The sequence below is a fragment of the Lissotriton vulgaris genome, chromosome 6, assembly GCF_964263255.1.
Source record: "Lissotriton vulgaris chromosome 6, aLisVul1.2, whole genome shotgun sequence".
NCBI classification, from domain to species: Eukaryota; Metazoa; Chordata; class Amphibia; order Caudata; family Salamandridae; genus Lissotriton; species Lissotriton vulgaris.
In genome coordinates, this window is record NC_141694.1 from 1784846935 (window position 1) to 1784869195 (window position 22261).

A 22261-nucleotide genomic window follows, 5' to 3' on the forward strand; every position below is an offset into this window, starting at 1 on the left:
TTTGCCACAATTCATCTATGATGTTTTCAGTGTTGCAGCCCAACATAATATGGTCTTGTATTTATTCCTCAAAAGTACCTACGAACTACATGCAGCACCCAATTTGCACAGGTCAGTGATATAATTCTCAACTGACTATTGTGGTTTCGGGATTATTCTCCCACAGTTGTGTATATTGTACTCACTTTTGGAAGATAGTGCCTGTCTAGTTTATTTATGCATAATTTGGACACATGCTGTTCTGTTGGGCATATGCAGTGAAGGGGCAGAGAGGCTTTCTTCTCTGCACTCAGAGATGTTCTGCAGAGACAGGCATAGTGCAAGAACACTTCTTCCTCTTGGACTGCCTGATGTTAGTTTTCCCGAGGAGGACAAGAAAAACTGTGGTGGGGTGATATTTTGCATCCGAACAGTAAATCTGCACAGAGTCTATTACTCACATCCATGGTCAGACAGAACTAAGATTCACTGAAAGATAAAATTATAAAATAAATGAAAAAATGTAACAAGAGTGCGTTAAATATATCCTGGATAATATAAAGTAAGTATGGGCGAAATTTGCGAATTCGTGTTCCGCGAATTCGCGCGAAAGCGAATTCGCAGTCCGCAAAATCCGCGAATTTGTGTGAACTTGCGAATTTTTTTATTCATGTGGTCGAGAATATGGGAGAGGAAAGGTTTAGCTTTTTTAATTTATTGTGGTGGATTTTCAATAGAGGAGAATCTTCAGAGAGAGAATTTGGCACTTCCGCCAATTTAAACGATGTGCCATTACTCACCTCTAATACCTAGGAACAGGTTTTGTATACTTTGAACAAGAGAAGAATAAGTATTCATGTAAATGTTTACCACACACACTATAGATATAACTGACTCCTAGAGAGATGTGCATTGTAGATAATTTTAATTCTCTTTGATATAAGGTTAACAATACTAAAGGCAAATATGTTTTATTTACATCCATGAAATTAACATTTCACCCCTAATTCTTTTATTTAAATATCAATGTAAAATGTGTCTCACAATTTTCTGCATGTCGCTGGCGGGTGGGACGACGCTTCGCCTCACTGCATTGTGGTTGCCGATAATCGTATCTTGAATCTCTATATTATCAGTGTCCAGTGTAGGATCTTGGCTCTGAAAAATATAATCAATGTAAATAGTTGACCTAATGCAGTCAGAACAGTATGCATAGGGAGCCCAAGTCACGAAGGTAAATTTAGACCAAAAGTCTAACTTTACTATTTTTCAATATTCACAAAGGTAAACTTAGACCAAAACTCTAACTTTACTACTGTTCAGTATTCACAAAGGTAAATTTAGACCAAATGTCGAACTTTACTAGTACTAACTTACCTTTGTGAATACAAAATAAAAAGAAGTAAAGTTAAACTTTTGGTCTCAGTTATTCATTTGGTCTAACTTTATCTTTGTGAGTCGGGCCCATACTGTAGTGTGCTAAGGTGAGGTTGCATCAACCATATAAAGGGTACAGACACAATGCAGTTCTCTTTACCCAGTCCTGCATCTCTGACAATCACCACCAATAGGCATTCCAGAGCGTTCCTTTGTTCTATGATGCCGGCTTTAGCTTTGAGATCTATTGTGACATCCCACACGGCTTTGGCCCTTTGACATATGTTCTAAGCTAGTTAAAGACATCGGGTTCAAAATCTGATCCAATCAAAACAAGACAATGGTGGATTTGGGGGCATCCACTATGTCAGTGCAATCCCTTATAATATTCAGTGTTTTTTGCAAGACGCAAGGTTTTACAAAACATAATTTTGGTGTGCACGCTAGTTTATAATGTTATGTTATGATATGTTATCAGTTTTGTTGAGCACGACAGCTGCCCCAGCAAGGGGGCGTCCCGGCGCTAAGAACCAAAGCATAACCAACTGAGGAAGGGGGGGGGACGAGACTACAGAGGAGGGAAGAGGTGCGTTTTTACTGCTTTGCGAAACGCGGACAAATTGGTGAGGCAACGAATGTGGGGGGCAGGGAGTTCCATAATTTTGCTCCCCTTACTCTGAAGGAGCGATCTCCGATTCGGCAGAACTTTGTGCGGGGGATCACAACAAGGTGTTGGCCCATGGAGCGAAGATTGCGTAGGGGGTATAAGGTGTTAGCAGTGATCGGACAAGTTCGGGGCCATCAGTTCTAAGGATTTTGAAGGCGATGGTAAGAGCCTTGAACTGGATGCGAGCTTCCATGGGCAGCCAATGGAGCCTCTGTATAGTGGCTCTGGCCGAGCATCTTCTGGGCAGGCCTACAATTGCCCTGGCTGCTGAGTTCTGAATCCATTGGAATCTGGATATCTCAGCTCTGTTAGCGCCCAGTAAGAGGACGTTAGCATAATCCAGCCGGGCAAGGATGGTGGCTTGGACAATGAGCTGCCTTGTCTTGGGGTCAAAAAAGCCTAAGATGGGGCTAAGGCTTCTCAGCAACCCAATACATGTGGATGCCACTTTCTTTGTGTGCGACTGGTAATTCAGTGCAGAGTCCAGCCATACTCCTAGGTTTTTTACCAGGGATTTCGGAGGGGGGGTAGGCCCAACAAAGGGGGCCACCAATGGTCGTTCCAACCGCTGGTGTTCTTGCCCAGGAGTAGCACCTCGGTTTTTCCTGCATTTAGTTGTAGACAATTTGCAGTCATCCAGTTGGCGACTGCAGCCAACCCATCCCTAAATTTTGTGGCAGTGGCAGTGGGCGCTTCCGTGAGGGTGATTACCAGCTGGGTATCATCAGCGTATGAAACCAGTGTGAGGTTCTATTCTTTGGCTACTGCCGCAAGTGGTTGCATATACACGTTAAAAAGGGATGGGCTAAGGGCAGAGCCCTGGGGGACTCCTTGGCCTATCGCATGGGGTTGGGATATAAAAGGGGGGCTGACACACGAAAGGATCTGCTCGTGAGGAATGATCGAAACCATTCCAGTGCCAGTTCACTGATCCCAATGCTTTCCAAGCGGCCCAGTAGGATATCATGGGAGACCGTGTTGAATGCTGCGCTGAGGTCGAGCAGTATCAGCGCAGCACTCTGGCCGGTGTCCATAATCCTCCGGAGATGTTCAGTGGTGGCCAGAAGGGCGGACTCTGTACTGTGCCCAGGCCTGAACCCGTGTTGGGAGGGGTCCAAGATGTTGTTTTTGGCCAGATGGTCAGTGAGTACGGCGTTCGCATGCGCTTCAGCTAATTTAGACACCCACGGAAGCAGTGAAACTGGTCTGTAGCTTTCCGGTTTTGCAGGGTCTAGAGTGGGTTTTTTAATTATGAGAGTAACCCAAGCCTGTTTCCAGCATGTGGGCACAGTGGCTGACGAGAAGGAAAGATTAAGGAGTTTGGCCAATAAAGGTAGGAAGAAATCCAACGCTCTTAAAAAGTGGGCTGGTCTCATGGGGTCTGAGGGGGAACCCGATTTCACCTTTCTGCAGATTGTAGCTAGGTTTTTAAGAGAGATAGCCGGTAGGAGGGTGAGCTTAGAGCCTTTGTGAGCCTCAATGGAGTCACCAGTGCGGACAGAGGGGGTATGAGAGAAGGTGTTATATATCTTTCTCACCTTTTCTGTAAAGTAGGTGGCCAGATCGTCGCACTGTTGCGTAGAAGAGATGCATGAGGCCGGGTTGCCACCATTTTGTAATTTTTGTACTAATTTGAAAATAGTTTTCGTGGGGTTGGGGCTGGACTCAATTTCTTTAGCATAAAAAGAGGCTCGCGACATGCGTATGGCTTTGTGGTATAGCTTGAGTTTAGCCAGATAGCATGCTTTCTCCTCGTCCCTGTAATCTTTCCTCCACAGGCGTTCAGCCTTTTTACACTCTTTCCTAATTTTTTCCAAATTCTCATCGTACCATGGATTAGAGGGGGTATTCCATCCTCGAGTCCATTTAGCTGGTATGATAGTGTCGAGTCCTTTCGTAATCCACTCTTGAAAAGCAGCGTATGTTAAATTGATGTCGCTCGCAATATCTAGATTGGGTTCACCTAAACTGGCAGGGAAGTTCGTACTGTGGAGTTTGTGCCAGGGCCGATTAAAGTGGGAGATGGGCAGCGCTTTCTTAGGCTGAGTGGCGGTCGTGATCATAAATGTGGCCAGAGAGTGGTCTGTCCATCCCATAGGTTTAGGGGGGTCCACCTTCACTTCCGGAATATTGGTAAAGACCGGGTCGAGTAGATGGCCAGCAGAGTGAGTGGGGGATAGTATGCGAGGGGTCAGTTGTAGCGCAGTAAGGTCTGCTAGGAGATTACTAATGGTCGGATCCTCGAGGGCGTCAAAATGGAGGTTTAAGTCCCCCAAGATTGTACAGTTAGGTGAGCTGGCAACAAGGGCATGGGCTGTCTCTAGGAGTTCCTCTATAAATTGGGAGGTGGGCCCCGGGGGTCTGTAAATGAGGAGGCCAGATAGGGAAAAGGGAGGGCTAGTGGTAATTTTGAAGCGAGCACATTCGCATCCCGTAATGTTTTCCTTCACAAAAGTACAGTTATATGACGTTCTGTATATTGCTGCAATACCGCCTCCTCTCGAGTCTCTATTGATAGAGGTCATGGAGAATCCTGCCGGTAGCGTGAGATTAGGGATACTGGTGAGTTCATCTTTGAGCCATGTTTCGCTTAGAAACAGTATGTCTGGGTTGTCCTCTATGAGGAGCGTATGAACCTCGGGATGATGTTTAACCAGGGACCTGACATTAAGGTGAGATATTGTCAGCGAGGAAAGCTTCATACTAGTATCCCTGTATCTGGGGAGATTAGGTTCAGCAATGAGTAAGTTACAGGACTTACAATTGAGGACGGTCTGTCCCACGCATCCCTCTAGTTTGTCACATCGCGGGCCCGGGTTGAGTGCCAAGAGTTGTCTTTTCCCATAACAGTGTGCCGCTTGCGTTTTTTGAGCAGGGGGACTGGCGAGAGGCGATGACTTGGCGAGGACCGGCGAAGACGGGCTGGCCTTAGGCGCGCCTTCGACGCGCAAATGGCGCGCCCGCTGCGCCCGTCCGCTGCGCGTACGGTGAATACACATGTTTTTATAGGAGAGAGAGGGGCGGGGGGCGTGGTCTCGGAGTGGACGTGGCCTCGCTGCACGCCGTGAATGGGGGCAGCCACTGTGGGTGTTTGTTTCCTTCCTGAGACAGCGCTAGGTTCGCTGTACACAAGGTTTCACAAGGCACGTCCTGGGGGTGCCAAGGAATCGACGAAGGTGCAGTATTAAAAAGAGTAAACACAAGATAATCGTGACACAAAGTTTAAAATTAGCAAAGCTCTCTCCCGGCTTTTCGCCTCAGGAGGGTAAGTGGTTCCGTATATAGCACTAGCGATCAGCGCTTTTATACAAGAGAGGTGGGGGCGTGGCCTCGGAGTGGGCGTGGCCTCGCTGCACGCCGTGAATGGCGGCAGCCACTGTGGGTGTTTGTTTCCTTCCTGAGACAGCGCTAGGTCCGCTGTACACAAGGTTTCACAAGGCACGTCCTGGGGGTGCCAAGGAATCGACGAAGGTGCAGTATTAAAAAGAGTAAACACAAGATAATCGTGACACAAAGTTTAAAATTAGCAAAGCTCTCTCCCGGCTTTTCGCCTCAGGAGGGTAAGTGGGTAATGTGACATACTCCCTCATGTGAAAGATGTCTATTAATTAATTTTTGGGGATATTTGTACATTTATTTCTGTATCTGGCCATGCTTTGTAGGCCCATATTGATTGTGAAGTCACTAGTAACAGGAGGGTTGTAAGGCAGTCTTAGTAAGTGAGTAAAAGTAAAAACTTTGCGTTATCACTATAGTTACTATAGTGATAACACAAAGTTTTTACTTTTACTCACTTACTAAGACTATAGTATAGTATATGAATGCTGTAAAAAGACGCCAGTGGTTTTGTTGGGTTAGATCGCTAAGCACAGAGAGTATTAAATGGTTTACCGAAGTCTATCCAATTGTCTTCACAGCACGAGTTCCTTTCCCATCTATTTATTTTGGTGTCATTTATCCTGTCTGCCTATTGATCTGCTTTTAGAATAAGATGTTTCTGGTGATTTAGTTACGTTTTAGTTTTTTTAAATGGACACACGTTGCTGAATGTGTCTATGAAGAAGAGTTCTCTGGTTTGCCTATAATCAATTGTCATGCCAGAAATGTCAGACACCACATCAACGCTGAGAAATGAAATTACAAAATGACAGAGGTAAGATGACTGTGGACAGCCCAGGTGAGGTAGCCTAACAAATGAGATGACTGCACAATATAAGAGACAGGTTATATGAAACCTGTTTCAGATTTAGCTTATATTGGAAACAAGTTCCATATAGCGATGGACAGGAGATTAAAGCTGCAGAAATGAAGATAAGCACTGCTTGCAGGATACTCCAGGATATGTCTTCGGGATACTACCGAGGACTGCACATGGTTAGTGGTTAGGGTTCAAGGAATTAAAGAGTTGATACCTCGAGTCAACAAACTCTAATGGCCTGGACTCTTAAAAAGAAGCCTAGTTATAGTAATAAAACAAAAAACTCTAGGAAATCCATTAGGGCCAGGGTGTAATGCTGTTTGTTGTAAGTTTCCAGGATCAGTTAGAATATACTTTATATTGAAAACATCCTTATCCCACAGTATCAACAACGACCAGCCTTTACAGTGCTGTTACTACCCGACTGCGACGTTACCACCCATTACTTTAACCAGTACGTCATTACAACAACTTGCTGAAGGGTGAACATTGTTGGGATGGTGTTGGATTTTTAAGTCCAACACCTTCCCTACTGATCTGTAGACTGGAGTTAGAATAGTAATGTTGATTAGTCCAAAGTCTATGGCCCCCCAAAGCAAGTCATTGTAATGACATACATGGTAAAGTAACACATGGTAACATTGCAGTCGGGTAGTGAATGCGTTGTAAAGTCATGCAGGTTAAATGCATGCAGGGTTCTGTCACACAACCTCTTTATATATAAGTTCACTGTGACCATTGATGTCTAAATGTGCAGAACACAGGTAGGCACTGACACAAACATGCCTCAGTATCTGTGTACTCGACTCCCAGTTAGAGCACATTTTAAAGGAATTCTGAAGAAGGCCAAGGAAAACAGAAAACAAAAAGGCAGAATCAAAGAGGCCAAAAACATAATTGCATTCAAAAATTATTCAGTGGGTGCACACAGAGTCCACTTACAGGTAGAATGAAACTCTGCATTTTTGAGGCAAAATGAGACTCACAACCACTCACCCTTTGGAAAGTGACCACATAAACATGAGAAAAGCTCATCTAACTTCGCAGCACAAAATGGTCACAAGAAAATCTTCAGGGCCATCTAAAAACAATATACCCAGTGCCACACTTAAGCCTAATCTAAGTATCTGATGCCAAATGATTTTCATTTAGTTATGGTATTTGAGGTTGTACGTGGCATGGACAAAATGTGCTATGATCCTGCACTCAATGATTATTGTGACGCCTGGGTGGAACTTTACTATCTCCTGCAGCTGAACCACACACACACATCCTGTTTGGATTTACTGCATTGTTGTTTATTTATGTGTATGTCTGGTTTGGACCAGAAGCCACTTTGCAGTGCAAAAAATAATAGATGATCAATTGACCTAGGCCATCTTTTTCCAGGTAGTAGGTATATGACAGACCTTTTGGAGAAGTGGGATGTCAGACATTTACTTCGGGCTCCTAAAATAATGGGAGATAATGGCACCTAGGCCAGGATGAAGAAGCGAATTTATGATAGTTGTAATGTTTTGACAGAGTGTCTGCAGATGATCCTTGAGTAAGAATGTAAAACATGATTCAGATGTAAGATACAGAGCTTTTAGTTTTTCTACTAAGAGGAATACATTGATGGCTGGTGGAATTACTGATCCATTGAGATGGCTCTGATTTGTTGAAGATATTACTCTGATGTTTGTAGATCTTGTCTTCTAAGACCGTGTGTATGATACTGCTAAATTGACCAATGAAGACTGTGGTGCTTTTGTGGACGTGTTGACTATCTAAAGAATTTAAAGATCTCTGTTGATTGGCTAGGAACATTTTTCATTTCCACTTCCGCCTAAAGTTTCAAAAATGAATGATCACAGCCAGGAAGTCCACAGGAGAATTTACCTTGTACAGTCCTTTTGGAATTATCCTACCCCTGTGACATCAAGGAAATCCACCTCATCGAAATAAAGGGTTGAGTACATGATGAAAGTGGCTAAACATTCTCCTCTGAGAAAGGAAGACACTGATTTATTGTTTAACAAGGTCATTTATTGGATTAGGAACTCCAGTCACTGATATTCGTAGATTTGTTTTGACAGTGTAATGGCTAGGTGTTACTTGCCTGTTTCAGATAATTTTGCTTGCAAAAATTGCACTTCTGGCCTTAGATCTCCACACGTTGCCCACACTTAGTGCTTCCATATAATTTATGTATAACTCTTCGTTTCTAATAACACAAAAACCTGACAAGACTAACAGTGGTTCTCCTAAGGAAAATTCTGTCAGTGACTCTGATTGGGGTACAAATCAACTTTATTGACAAGAGGTTCCCAAACCCACACAGATTCAGGATGATAAATTGGCGTTCCTTGCTTAATGGCTAACCCTGGGTGTAGTTTGCGTAGTAGCGCTACACGAAGGGCAGTTCGCCATACGCAAGCTACGCGTAGCTAAGTGAACTGCATAGTGCACTGTGCAAAATGCTGTTCGCACTGATTGCAGAGTGCCGGATGCTTGTCTGCACTGTGCAATCAGTGCAAACTGCATCTTGCAAAGTGCAAGCAGTTGTTTTCTGCCGCTCAAGTAGATTTGTAATCGAGTGGCAGCTTTCTCAACGCGGATTGGTAGTTTCTGTCGCGAGCATACGCGACCACTCGCAATGAGAAACCTGACCTCCCCGCGTTGGGAATCTCGCTGGGAGGTTTAGTTTCCAAGCTTGCGATCGGCAACTTGAAGTTGCTGATCGCAAACGAGGAAAAAGTCTCGCCGGGATGTCATTTTGCTCGCTCGCGGTCACTAACTTGACGTTGAGGACTGCGAGCAAACAAAAAATGCCCGCTACGCTACGCGGTTTTGCACTGAGCTATGTGCAATTCGCGTAGCGCGTAGTTGCGCAAACTACGCGAGCGTAGCGTAGTCCTACACCCAGGGTTAATATTTGCAAATTCTTTTTGTAACAGGATACCAGTCATTAGTAATAGAGAAGGTAACTTGGCACTATTGTCTGGGAGTATTTTGGGGGGAATGCTATGATACTGTTCAATGAAGGCTCCACTCACTCCTAACGTAGAGTTTGGTGTTTGGCCCAGTGTGAACATCCTGTCTTGGAATGTCACTGGTATGAACACCAAACTTCCTGATCCAGACTGGGATATCTTTGTTGATCAATTTGACGTCCGTTTTAAGAGACGTGGTTGACCTTACTGGCTCATAGATCAGGTACTGTGGGTAGGCCCTCTTGCTTTTTGAAGATTTGGGTCAGTATTTAATTGGTCTACAAAATGAGGCAGCTGCCAACCAACTAAATAGATTTTCTAGGCCTAACACTTATTGCCCCTTGTTGGACCTTTCCACTTGTGCAGGGTCATCCCCAAAACTTTTACTTTCCTCCTGTATTTTTTGCCCTCCTTTTTGTTGGCTTTAGAAACGTTTCCACTGCTAACCAGTGCATATGCTCTGTCCCTAAAATGTAATGGAAAATTGCACTACAAACACTTTCAGTTGAAGTTTGCCATGGGAATCCTCTGAAAATAAATATGGAGTTTAGGCCCCATAAATTGCAAAGGTGCTTACTGACTCTGGATGAATTAAATATAGAAACCGTTTTGCACTTTGAGTATCGGGAGCTGTCTAGTAACATATCACGGGCTGCATAAATTATAATGAGCCAGCCTTTTATCCGGCATAATGCATCAGCAGTGTTAACAATTTATAAATCTCTGAAGTTTTAGATCAGTTGCACCGGCTTTAGAGGTGTATCAAGCAAAAGCCATGGGTGCAGCTCAATATGGTTCTGAATTATGGGGTTGTAACACTTTGTCAGTCCTGTCTAGTGCAGAAAATAAATTCCTAAGACTCTGGACCCATATTACCACTACACCTAGGTATGAAAGGTATAGCTGTTGTAACTAAATTCAGACTCCTGTTATATTGGTACGGAATTTGGTGCACTGAGGAATTGGAACCTTATATAATATGCTCACTAGATCTATTAATTGTGGATCGTGCATGTGTTAACCAGAGATCCATGACAAGATATGTAGGGAAATATCTCAAAGAAACATATTGGTCTTAAATTAAGATGTCCTGGTGCCACTCATTCAAGTCAGGAGGTACTGTTGACCACTTCCTTGATTTTAAAAACAAACCAAAGCCTTTTTTACACAACGTTATCACTTTTGATGCCAAAAACTGTACACAAAATGTAGCAATGGAAACCTGCTGTTAGAGGGTTTTACTACTAAATGAGCAACTTCCAGCTGTCCATCTTCTACTGACTTATACCCAGAGTGGCGTAGCATTAGGCTGCTGAAGAGGTGGCTCTGAATACCCAGGGCCTGATTAGGATGGCGGGTGGACGAAAGTCCGCCCGCCATCCTAGCGGTGCTGGGACCGGCCGCCAGTGGGGCAGCGGTCGCGCACCTGCAATTAGGATGTCACCGCCATCGTGGCGGTGGCATCCTCTATTCCCGCACCCATGCTAATATGGATGGCGGTGTCGAGCAGAAACCTCCACCATATCACACTCTTTTTCTGCCGGTCGACTGGTCGACCGGAGGAAAAACGTCGGACGGTCTTTCCATCTGCCGGGGTCCCCCCGCCATACTATTATGGCGGGGGGGGGAAATGGGTGGCCAGTGGGAGTGAATGTAGGGTGGATCGCCACCGCCATGCGGCGGTGGCAATCCACCCTACATTCGAATCGACCCCATAGTATTTATTTTTGTGATCTGTTTTTATCGCAAACTGTTATTTACTATTATGTATATTTTTTATTGTTTTATGGGTTTATCTCCGAAATTAACAGTATTTACATAGTCCTAAATACCACATGAATCGGCATGGTTGTATCTTTGTGATTTGATCAATGAAAGCTGTGTTACGGAGTGCTTCCTTTTCTTTGATTTACCTTAAAAATTATTTAATTTTCTTACCCTCACAGTAGAATAATGCAATCCCAAGGCCATAAACATGGCTAGCAGCAGCGTATCCATTCCTGAAAGGGAAAGTGACAGTTTCTTTATTATTTGTATATCATCAAGTTGAATTTGTTAATGTTTGTTCTGGTGGGTAATTAATGTGAATGGTTCCACCATTATTGGTAATGGAGTAACTAACAATGCCACAGACCTCCAGCAGGTGCAATGCCCTGACCATTCAGCTTATGACATAGGGCCTGGTTACAAGTTTGGCGGATAGGGTTACTCCAGTCTATAGAAATTGTAATTTGGTGTACGTTTGTAGTGTAGTATCACATCCGCCAAACTCGTAATTAGGCCCATAGAGTCATCCTAGTTGTTGCACACAAATACCCACTGTTGAAGTGTGCAGGTGTGCTCCTGAGAATGCCAACAGGGAACAGTGGTCTCCCATGACACACTCTGACATTGGGATGGAGAGTTTCCAGTGCATTCTGGCTACAGAGCCATGGAAGACTGGGTTCAGTCCTTGACGTCACTGAAACGAGTCAGGACATGTTTGCCCCTTGAAGGACTGGAATGGTGCCAGTGAAGATCAAGGTACCATATCTACAGGTACAACAGTCAGTATCTGTGATGGAGGCATCCAGCCTGACTTATTCAAGGGCAAGGTGCAAAAAAGTTATTTTGTGGTTTAAAAACCTCTGATATATAATGTCACAGGACTTGAAACTGCAAAATACCTTTTTGCAACTTATATTGCAAATCAGAGCTGACAGCAAAGAGTCATTTCCCTCCCATTTATGAGTAGCAACAATACAAGATCGCAACCATTGCAAACACAAGGAGATGACAGACTTTTCAGCCACTCACCCCCAGTCATTGATCTGTGTTGAATCCATCATCGTTATTTAGCTCACTTCGCCACCCCAGTCCAGACCCAGCCATATGCAAGTCAGTGTTGACCCTGTTCCTCTTGGGAACAATCCAGCCTGAACTGCCAAGCCAGGTCTTCACTGGACCAGAAACAAGCATCCTGGGACCCGTTTTGGGGTAACACCCCTCATCAGCCAGGCTAGCTTGAATCCAGTGGCAAAGTGAGCAAGGGACCCACATCTGGCCATACCCTGCCAATGTAGGGGGAACAAGGCAAACACAATAGGATGATGGAGAGAGCGCTAAAACTTTTTAGACACTCACCCCCAGTCACTATTAGATTTGGGTTACATCTATCCTGATAATTTTGCTTACTTCGCCACCCTAGTTAAGACCCAGCCACATGCAAATCAATCTTGACCCTCTTCCTCATGGGAACAGTCCAGACCAAACTGCCAAGCCAGGGCTTCCCTGCCCTGAAACAAGCATCCAGTTGAACAAACCATTCGTCAGTTGCCAGTTCCTAAGTTAGGGTGGTAACTTATTTACAATATAAAGTGTTCCTACAGTGAGAGCTGGCCCTGTGGGCCAACTTCCCATTTAGAAATTGTGTTTGGACTCAAGTGGCTGGAACTTTTGTGACTCCTGTCAATATAGCTTTTTCAGTGATACTGATTACTACCCTAGTAGAATCCCCAAACAAAGTCTTGTTTGCAAACAACTTGGTCAGCAAATTTCTACCTTCTGGTTTGTGAACAGAGCTACAGGCGTCTGAGCCACTGTACCCTTGGGGCACAGTGTGGGGAGGATCAGTCCTTAATTTCACCCCAAAGTCAGCAGTAGGCAGACAAATTCTACACAATCCAAACTATTTCCTCTTTATTTGACAAATGGTGTGGTTTTGGCCTGAAGAAGTGCACGTCTTTTCATTAGCATGAGGATTGCCATCATATAAAGGAGGAAATTGCCTTCAGTGAGTGAACCAGCACAGGATCTCCACTGGCGTTTAGGGGTACGGGAACTGCAAAGCTGCTTCTGTAACACCAAAGTGTGAAGTAGCCATAACAGTACTGCACTATATTCATTTTGATTCCACATTCTGGGCTTTGCAGTTTAATCAGTAGTGGTTTTTAAACATAGAGGAACTGCTCCTTCTTCTGACCCTGTTAAGACACCAACCACTGCAGATATTCCACCAGAGGAGAGGCAGAATTTATCCGTAATTCCGCATTACAATCATTGGGGCATATTATCAAGGGATTTATCTCTGCTTTTTTGGCTTTAAAAGCCAAGAAAGCGGAGATAAAAGTATCTCCCTATCAGCAACAGGGTGCTAACACGTAAATTTGCATGTTAGCACCCTTTTTCTCTACGCTTCCCCTTACATCTCTAATGAGATGCAAAGGGATGCAAAGTTCCAGAGAAAAATAATAGGAGAAATGTTGTTAAGCGACATTTCTCCTATTATCAAAGATATCGCTGACCGCGGTTAGCGCTGCTTTTTTACACCTGGTAATTTCCTGACTTAGCTAGGAAATCCGAAGGTCCCCCTACTCGGAGGGGAACAGACCGATGCACAGCATCTAGACCGTGGTCTTATTCAATAAACGTTATTCATCAAAAGTCTGATTGTTTTATTTCCAAATGTTTTATTCTTCACGAAGTGAGTATTCTTTGGTATTTTTGTTCATAGTGATGTTATACACCAAAAGCATGTTACTACGTAATCCATAATTCAATCATTATGATCCTCAACAAAAAATTCCCGATGCATTTCGGGCAGACGCCCTTTCTCAAGGGAAATGCTCTACAAAAAGAAACAAATGTAACCAAAATCAATAATCTGGAGGCAATTAAATATTCGACCGAATATCAGCATGCATTAACCGAATTTAGAGTGACTAGACAAAAAGTGGCGATGGTTAAAAATAAAATGAAACGTGACATGAAATTCACCAGGGTATACATTGTAAAATGAAGGTAACCAAAGAGGTGCACGCGTGCAAGAAGCGGAAAAAATAGCAAACAGTTACAAACAGCGGCTGAAGCCTTGCCAAACCCTAGAACGGGTGTGAACAAACATCAACGTGCTCGAATTAGGCATGGGCGGAAAATCCGTTCCGCTCGCGGACTTTGCGGATTTTCGGGAAATCCGCAATCCGCGAGATTTGCGAATCTCCCGCAAAATCCGCAAATCCGCGAGCAGCGGATTTTGCTCGCACTGCTCGCACTGTTCGCGTGAGTTCGCGTGAGTTCGCGCCCCGCGAATAAGTGCAAAATTGCAGAAATACGATTTTAGCAAAACTGAAAGTAACTACTTACCAGGTTCAAAAGTTCAGGCTCATCATTAGTAGCCATTTCCTGTAGTGCTTCCTGAGGGGCCCCTCCAGAGTTCAGTTGCCAGTTGAAACTATTATGTGACCCTGCTCTGAACCTCAGAATAGTTACACATATGCCACAAAGGTCCTGAATTACAGCTAAGGGAGACAAGCAGGAGCCAGGCTGGAAGTTAAAATCCATTAATCAGCCCCTAATTCATTATTGTCAGTTGGGGCAGGGCAGGTGTTGTAACTAATTTTGCAACAATGAAAGCACTTAGCAAGTGCAAAAGATCACTAATCAGGGCGCACTAAGGAAGCAGGTGCCAGCTAAAAAAATATTCTGTGACACATTAATCAGCCCCAAATTAATTCAGGTCACTTGAGGCAGGGAAGGTGTGCTTTGCTTTGCCGAAAATAATGTACACTGGACAACCAGAGGGTGTGGTGATGAAACAGAGGGTGGCATGGGTGGGCCAGAGGGTGGCATGAGTAGTCAGAGAGTGGCAGTGGTGACAGAGAGTGGCAGTGATGAAGAAGAGTGTCCCAAACAGGCTGGACACGTAGAAACAACAAGTTCGCGAAACTTGCGACCCGACAGGTAAGTTCGCAATTTGCGAAAGTGTACAAAACCCTCGCGAACTGGCAGAAACACGGGCGAACACAAAAAAAAAAAATCCGCAAATTCGCGGGAATTCGCGGATTTTGCGGATTGCGAATCCGCAAATCCGCAAAATGCGCGAACGCGAGATCCGCAAAATTCGCTCATGCTTAGCTCGAATGCGCTATAGCGGACTTACGTTAAGAAGTTAGTAAGGTGCCTCGCGGCGTGCCAGCGGTGTAATGATCCCGGTGGTGGCGGTTCTAACGTGTGTATAACTAATGTGCAAGACACAAAGGATGGACTCGAAACGTGAGATTAATAAACAAGAAAAAAGGGCCACAGTGCAGGGAAATAGGTCGCCATATTAGAAAGGGTAAAGTACATATAATAACGAAGAAAGATATGTACAATAATGAATGGTGTGCAGTTAACAGTGATAAGCAAAGAGTTATAAATAGCACAAGAATTCAATTCGGTCGTTCAGCCCGTTGGGCACCATCGTGGAAAGGAAACGGATCCAGAAGTTCTCTCGTTTGAGTAAAGTGTTCTTGTTGTTGTAGGTTACTGGTACTTGTTCCAAAATCAGAAATTTGAGTTGGGCAACTGTATGTCTGGATTCAGCAAAGTGAGAAGCAACTGTGGATTTGAGATTGTTGGTGCGTATATTGCTTTTGTGTTCCAAAATCCGTGTGCGGATTTTTCGTTCTGTATGTCCCACATAGCATTTACCACATGGACACTTCAAAAGATATATGACATTATTCGAGTTGCAGGTAGCGTTCACTTTCAGTTTGATGGGATGCCCTTTCATAGGGTGACAGATGACATTACCAGAGATGCAATTGTTGTAATTCGAACAGTTATAACAAGGTCTCAGTCCTTTGTAAACCCTGTGTGTGTCATCAAGGTTTGGTTTAGATAGGATTTCCTTTAAATTTCTGCCTCTTGTAAATGCGAAAATGGGTGGTTGGTTAAACAAACCCTTGAAATCTGGTTCAAGGGTAAGAATGGACCAATGTTTACGGATGATGGCTTGAAAGCGGTTTGACGTGTTGGAGTATTTGGATACTACCACTAAACGTTCTGATTGTTCTTTAGGCTTGGGTTGCAACAAGGCGAGCCTGCTTTTCTTGTCGGTTCTTGCCATGGCAAGGTCCAGTATGGGTGTGGGGTATCCTCGTGCTTTTAGTCTATCCAGTGTGTGTTTCATTTGTGTCTTGCACTCATTCTCATCTGAGACTATGCGTTTGATCCGTAAAAGTTGTGCATAGGGTAAATTATTCTTGAGGCCAGAACGGTGGAAACTACTGTAATGAAGGGTCGAGTTTCTGTCTGTGGGTTTCCGATATACAGTAGTGGACCAATCTCCTTGACTCCTGTGAATTTCAACATCTAGGTAATGTATGAGATTTTCATTGTGTTCCCATGTAAATTGGATTCTTTGATTGAAATGATTCCATGTTTCCAAAAAGGCATTCAAAGTGTCTGTATTGCCCTCCCACAGGAGGAAAATTTCATCTATGAAGCGTAGATAAAGACGTCCATGTTCTTGCCAACTGGTCTGACTCATGATGTAAGATTCCTCAAATTGCTTCATATAAATGTTAGCATAGCAAGGAGCTGCCGAATTTCCCATGGCAGTGCCATTAAGTTGGAGCATCCATTTGTCTTTGATGGAGAAGTAGCTGTGGTACAGCGTGAAATGGAGGAATGGAGGTATACAGTTCACTGTATACCTCCATTTCACATGATGGAGGTATTGAATCTATTGAACACGTCTTATCCTCATCCGATTTAGATGCGGATTTCAAACTATTCCTAATGCAACTGACTAATTTCACGCTGTACCACAGCTACTTCTCCATCAAAGACAAATGGATGCTCCAACTTAATGGCACTGCCATGGGAAATTCGGCAGCTCCTTGCTATGCTAACATTTATATGAAGCAATTTGAGGAATCTTACATCATGAGTCAGACCAGTTGGCAAGAACATGGACGTCTTTATCTACGCTTCATAGATGACATTTTCCTCCTGTGGGAGGGCAATACAGACACTTTGAATGCCTTTTTGGAAACATGGAATCATTTCAATCAAAGAATCCAATTTACATGGGAACACAATGAAAATCTCATACATTACCTAGATGTTGAAATTCACAGGAGTCAAGGAGATTGGTCCACTACTGTATATCGGAAATCCACAGACAGAAACTCGACCCTTCATTACAGTAGTTTCCACCGTTCTGGCCTCAAGAATAATTTACCCTATGCACAACTTTTACGGATCAAACGCATAGTCTCAGATGAGAATGAGTGCAAGACACAAATGAAACACACACTGGATAGACTAAAAGCACGAGGATACCCCACACCCATACTGGACCTTGCCATGGCAAGAACCGACAAGAAAAGCAGGCTCGCCTTGTTGCAACCCAAGCCTAAAGAACAATCAGAACGTTTAGTGGTAGTATCCAAATACTCCAACACGTCAAACCGCTTTCAAGCCATCATCCGTAAACATTGGTCCATTCTTACCCTTGAACCAGATTTCAAGGGTTTGTTTAACCAACCACCCATTTTCGCATTTACAAGAGGCAGAAATTTAAAGGAAATCCTATCTAAACCAAACCTTGATGACACACACAGGGTTTACAAAGGACTGAGACCTTGTTATAACTGTTCGAATTGCAACAATTGCATCTCTGGTAATGTCATCTGTCACCCTATGAAAGGGCATCCCATCAAACTGAAAGTGAACGCTACCTGCAACTCGAATAATGTCATATATCTTTTGAAGTGTCCATGTGGTAAATGCTATGTGGGACATACAGAACGAAAAATCCGCACACGGATTTTGGAACACAAAAGCAATATACGCACCAACAATCTCAAATCCACAGTTGCTTCTCACTTTGCTGAATCCAGACATACAGTTGCCCAACTCAAATTTCTGATTTTGGAACAAGTACCAGTAACCTACAACAACAAGAACACTTTACTCAAACGAGAGAACTTCTGGATCCGTTTCCTTTCCACGATGGTGCCCAACGGGCTGAACGACCGAATTGAATTCTTGTGCTATTTATAACTCTTTGCTTATCACTGTTAACTGCACACCATTCATTATTGTACATATCTTTCTTCGTTATTATATGTGATTTACCCTTTCTAATATGGTGACCTATTTCCCTGCACTGTGGTCCTTTTTTCTTGTTTATTAATCTCACGTTTCGAGTCCATCCTTTGTGTCTTGCACATTAGTTATACACACGTTAGAACCGCCACCACCGGGATCATTACACCGCTGGCACGCCGCGAGGCACCTTACTAACTTCTTAACGTAAGTCCGCTATAGCGCATTCGAGCACGTTGATGTTTGTTCACAACCGTTCTAGGGTTTGGCAAGGCTTCAGCCGCTGTTTGTAACTGTTTGCTATTTTTTCCGCTTCTTGCACGCGTGCACCTCTTTGGTTACCTTCATTTTACAATGTATACCCTGGTGAATTTCATGTCACGTTTCATTTTATTTTTAACCATCGCCACTTTTTGTCTAGTCACTCTAAATTCGGTTAATGCATGCTGATATTCGGTCGAATATTTAATTGCCTCCAGATTATTGATTTTGGTTACATTTGTTTCTTTTTGTAGAGCATTTCCCTTGAGAAAGGGCGTCTGCCCGAAATGCATCGGGAATTTTTTGTTGAGGATCATAATGATTGAATTATGGATTACGTAGTAACATGCTTTTGGTGTATAACATCACTATGAACAAAAATACCAAAGAATACTCACTTCGTGAAGAATAAAACATTTGGAAATAAAACAATCAGACTTTTGATGAATAACGTTTATTGAATAAGACCACGGTCTAGATGCTGTGCATCGGTCTGTTCCCCTCCGAGTAGGGGGACCTTTGGATTTCCTAGCTATTGTGCTCACACTGTTTGGTCAGACAGTGCAAACCCGATTGCATGCTACAATCCATCACAACCAAACAAAATTTGGTTCACCTACGCTGTGCGAGTTCCCACTCAATTTAAATTTCCTGACTTAGCCATGATATCCTATGGAAGGTGGATATCATGGCTAGGTTTGTGAGCCCCTATCATCAAGCTAACGCCAAACTTCGAGAGATTATCGTTGGTTTTCCAGCGATAATCTCTCATTTGGCAGTTAGCGCGAGGATTTTTATCACTTCTGAGATAAGCCTTGCTGATAGCACGCTATCTCAGTGATAAAAATCCACGCTCCCCGGCGATAATGATCCTAGCGCTAAGTGCGCTTAGCGATAATTATCGCTGGGGATTGATAATATGGCCCATTGTTCTCTGTAAAGTGCACACACGTGTGAGCACCCATGCTGCTCGAAGCACGCAGTGTCTTCTTTGAAGCGCACACACACGATACAGCATGGAGAGACCATCAAAAAGCAAATTATAATTTTGTCACATCGCTCATATTTTAAAAGCAGAGGGCAAAAAAAGAGTCATTTGCTTGTTGTCAGAAGGTTACAAGTTGTGATGCCATTTGCTGCTTGCGTTTCAGGAATAAGAGTGCGGCTGCAAGGCAGCATAGGTAGCAGCACCGTCTGGAGGCAGGACATGCACTTTCCTGCATTTTTAAAGGCCATAAAATAATCTGCATTGTTTGGCATTGAAGAAAATAATGCACATCTTGCAGAAAATTACTTTTTATTTAATCTGTAAAGGGGCGTGTTATTTATGAGCAGATACCCGCTGCTCCTGCAGCGAGGGCTTCTAATGTTCCACTCAGCCGCGGCCCATGCAGGTAAGAGCGGTGGGGCCGGATGTGGGGGGATTGCGTTGAACAATGATGAAGGAATAAATAATAAATGTTCCCTCTGTGTCGTATGTTGAAATCCAACACCCCCACCTCCCACCCGGCCTCAACGTTCTCAGCTGCAAGGGCCGTGGCTGGTTCCACCTCTGGCGGTGATGTCAAAAGATAAAGATCTGCCTGCTCCCTCTTCCTTCTTCAGTGCACTGGCCCCACATGATGAGGCTGGCTCGCAATTTCTGTACAGATCATGATTGCGTTTTCAAAGGAAATACATCAGGCATTTGTTCATGTTTAAGACACTTCAAAGGCCACTATAGCTTCTTGAATGAAACTTAATTTAAAATCACTGGTGTTCCTTTGTAACATGAATTTTGTACTTTTTTTAAACGTATTAGTCTGAGATCATTACAGAAGCATTAGTACACGTTTTTAAGTGTTTTCAGCATATATTTACTGTCCGAAGTGTGTACTGATAAGGGATAAAATGCCAGCCTTCTGTGATTTTGTCTATTTAGGTCAAGCATTCGAGACCTCTTGTATATACTTTAGTATATACTTATATACTTTAGTATATACTTATATGTGTATGTACTTTGTGGGCTCTGGAGATCAGCCCTAGGGCTTGACTGCTTCCGCTTAGAGACTTTTTTTTTCTGTTCAACTGCCTCTATTTAACTGTCCTGATAGAAAGCGACCAGCAGAGGTCAGTAAACTACCAGAATTGCTTTCTGCTGAGGGACTTTCTTTTTTTAATTTTTATGGCAACTGCCTCTTTTTCACTTTCTTGATAGAAAACGACCAGCAGAGGTCAGTAAAATTCCAGAATCACTCTAGCATTCTCTAGATTCCAGTCCATATAAATTGTCTTCCATGAGCACCTGTAGACAATAATATTTTTTTTAATTTTTTTATTTTCGGTGATATGAGCACCAAAGGCCCTGATTTTATATTAAAAACAGAGCTTTGGACTATACCATTTCCTGCTGAAAGGCAATATTTCTCTCCATGTGTTCCCATACCTTGTGTGTCACGCAGTTTGGTGCTTACTTTCCCTCCATGTTAAAGAACAGTATATTTTTCAGCACCCAGGCTAATGTGCTGCATAGCTAAATACATATAAGGTGCCAAAAGCGAAACGGTTTGCATTGCAAATGCTTGTTTTTTTGTAGCAGACAGGACATTGTAATACTCTCATGCCAACTTACAAACCTGGCCAGGTGGCAACAGGCCTGGTTCTAGAGGGCGGGCCAGGTGGGCCATACCCTCCTGAGGTTGCCCGGTGGCCCTCCCAAGGCTGAGTGTAAGTAAAAAAAATATTGCTTGTTATTTTTCTAAATGATTTAATTGGGCCAATAGCCTTGCTTTCCGAGTCTAATTGTTTAATATTGCTGAAAAACACAATGCCTTGGGCTAACTGTAGGGCCTGGGACAGGTGTGGTCAGTGGGGATAGCTGTTATCATGCACATGTGAAAAGGAGGGAAACCTGTGATGCTCCTACCATGTCAAAGAGACACGAAAGCTCTCAACATACAATACTTACTAGATGACATAGATCCGAATTTATCTGATAGTATTTTGCCATCCCTTGGTACATAATTGAAAATGTACAATTAGTATTTATGTCTTAGTGTTTTTTAAACGTTTTTCTTGCTTTATTCTTAACTTGCAGCACTATAAAGCACCAGTGCCACATATTTTGACTTTTCTGAAGTGAAGACGTTTGACAAGTTTCACTAACACAACTCAACACAGACACAGCATCAGCAGGGGCAGTAAAGTTCCCATTTAAAGAAGAACACCACTGGCAGCTCTCCTGTGGCAGCACTGCCTACTCTTAATTTCCAGAGGTACTCGGTGGGTCTAACATAATTAGAAGGAACATAAGGCGCAAACACAGCACTTTGTGGCCGACGGTGACTGTGCATTAACTTTGTCCCAACAAAATCTCTTGTTTGCCATATGCGTAGATAGAAATGGAATATAGATAGAGCTGACAGATTCTAAATAGATAAGATCCTCCAGTGGGTTAATGCACTTGCTGCCAATATGTTCCTATAATCTGTGACTTGGTATATTCAAATCTTGTCAGCTTTTCATTTCTGACAACTTGTATCTTCTGCCATCAATATAAAAATTCTGAACTGCTCATAATCTCAGATCTGGATAAACAACACAGTGCTTTGAACTTGAAATAATTGTATTATTTCTGGGGCATTTTGAAAGGTAGAACACATACGAATGTTATTAGCTACCGATTAACTAGTAGCTGGGGTGGCAGCCTTTCATCAGTAATCCAGAAAGCCCAGGGGACATTTTACAAAAGGTGCCCCGGGGGCGCAATCGGCATTTGTGTCTGCTGTGCGCGCCCCTTGTGCACTTTGGTGTTATAGAAGGGGAGCAGACGCGTGTGTGTCCCCTCTATAATGCTGATAGCGCTGGCCTACTGAATGCTGCAGCATTACCTTCAGAGAGTATGCCCTCATTTGCATAGGGGCGTACCCTATGCCAGGGCCGGCTCTAGGCTCATGGTGGCCCTGTGCA

At 43.5% G+C, this 22261-nt stretch overlaps 1 long non-coding RNA gene across 1 annotated transcript in view; it reads right to left on the minus strand.

Annotated features, from left to right (window-relative positions):
* Positions 1-1094: 1094 nt before the first annotated feature.
* LOC147709483 (uncharacterized) overlaps positions 1095-22261 on the minus strand; it is a 29631-nt gene continuing 8464 nt past the window's right edge. The window contains exons 2-3 of the long non-coding RNA XR_015296698.1: positions 11135-11196; positions 1095-1137 (exon numbers count right to left, since the gene is read on the minus strand). This is a non-coding gene — a long non-coding RNA (uncharacterized LOC147709483). The remainder of the gene's footprint in view (positions 1138-11134; positions 11197-22261) is intronic.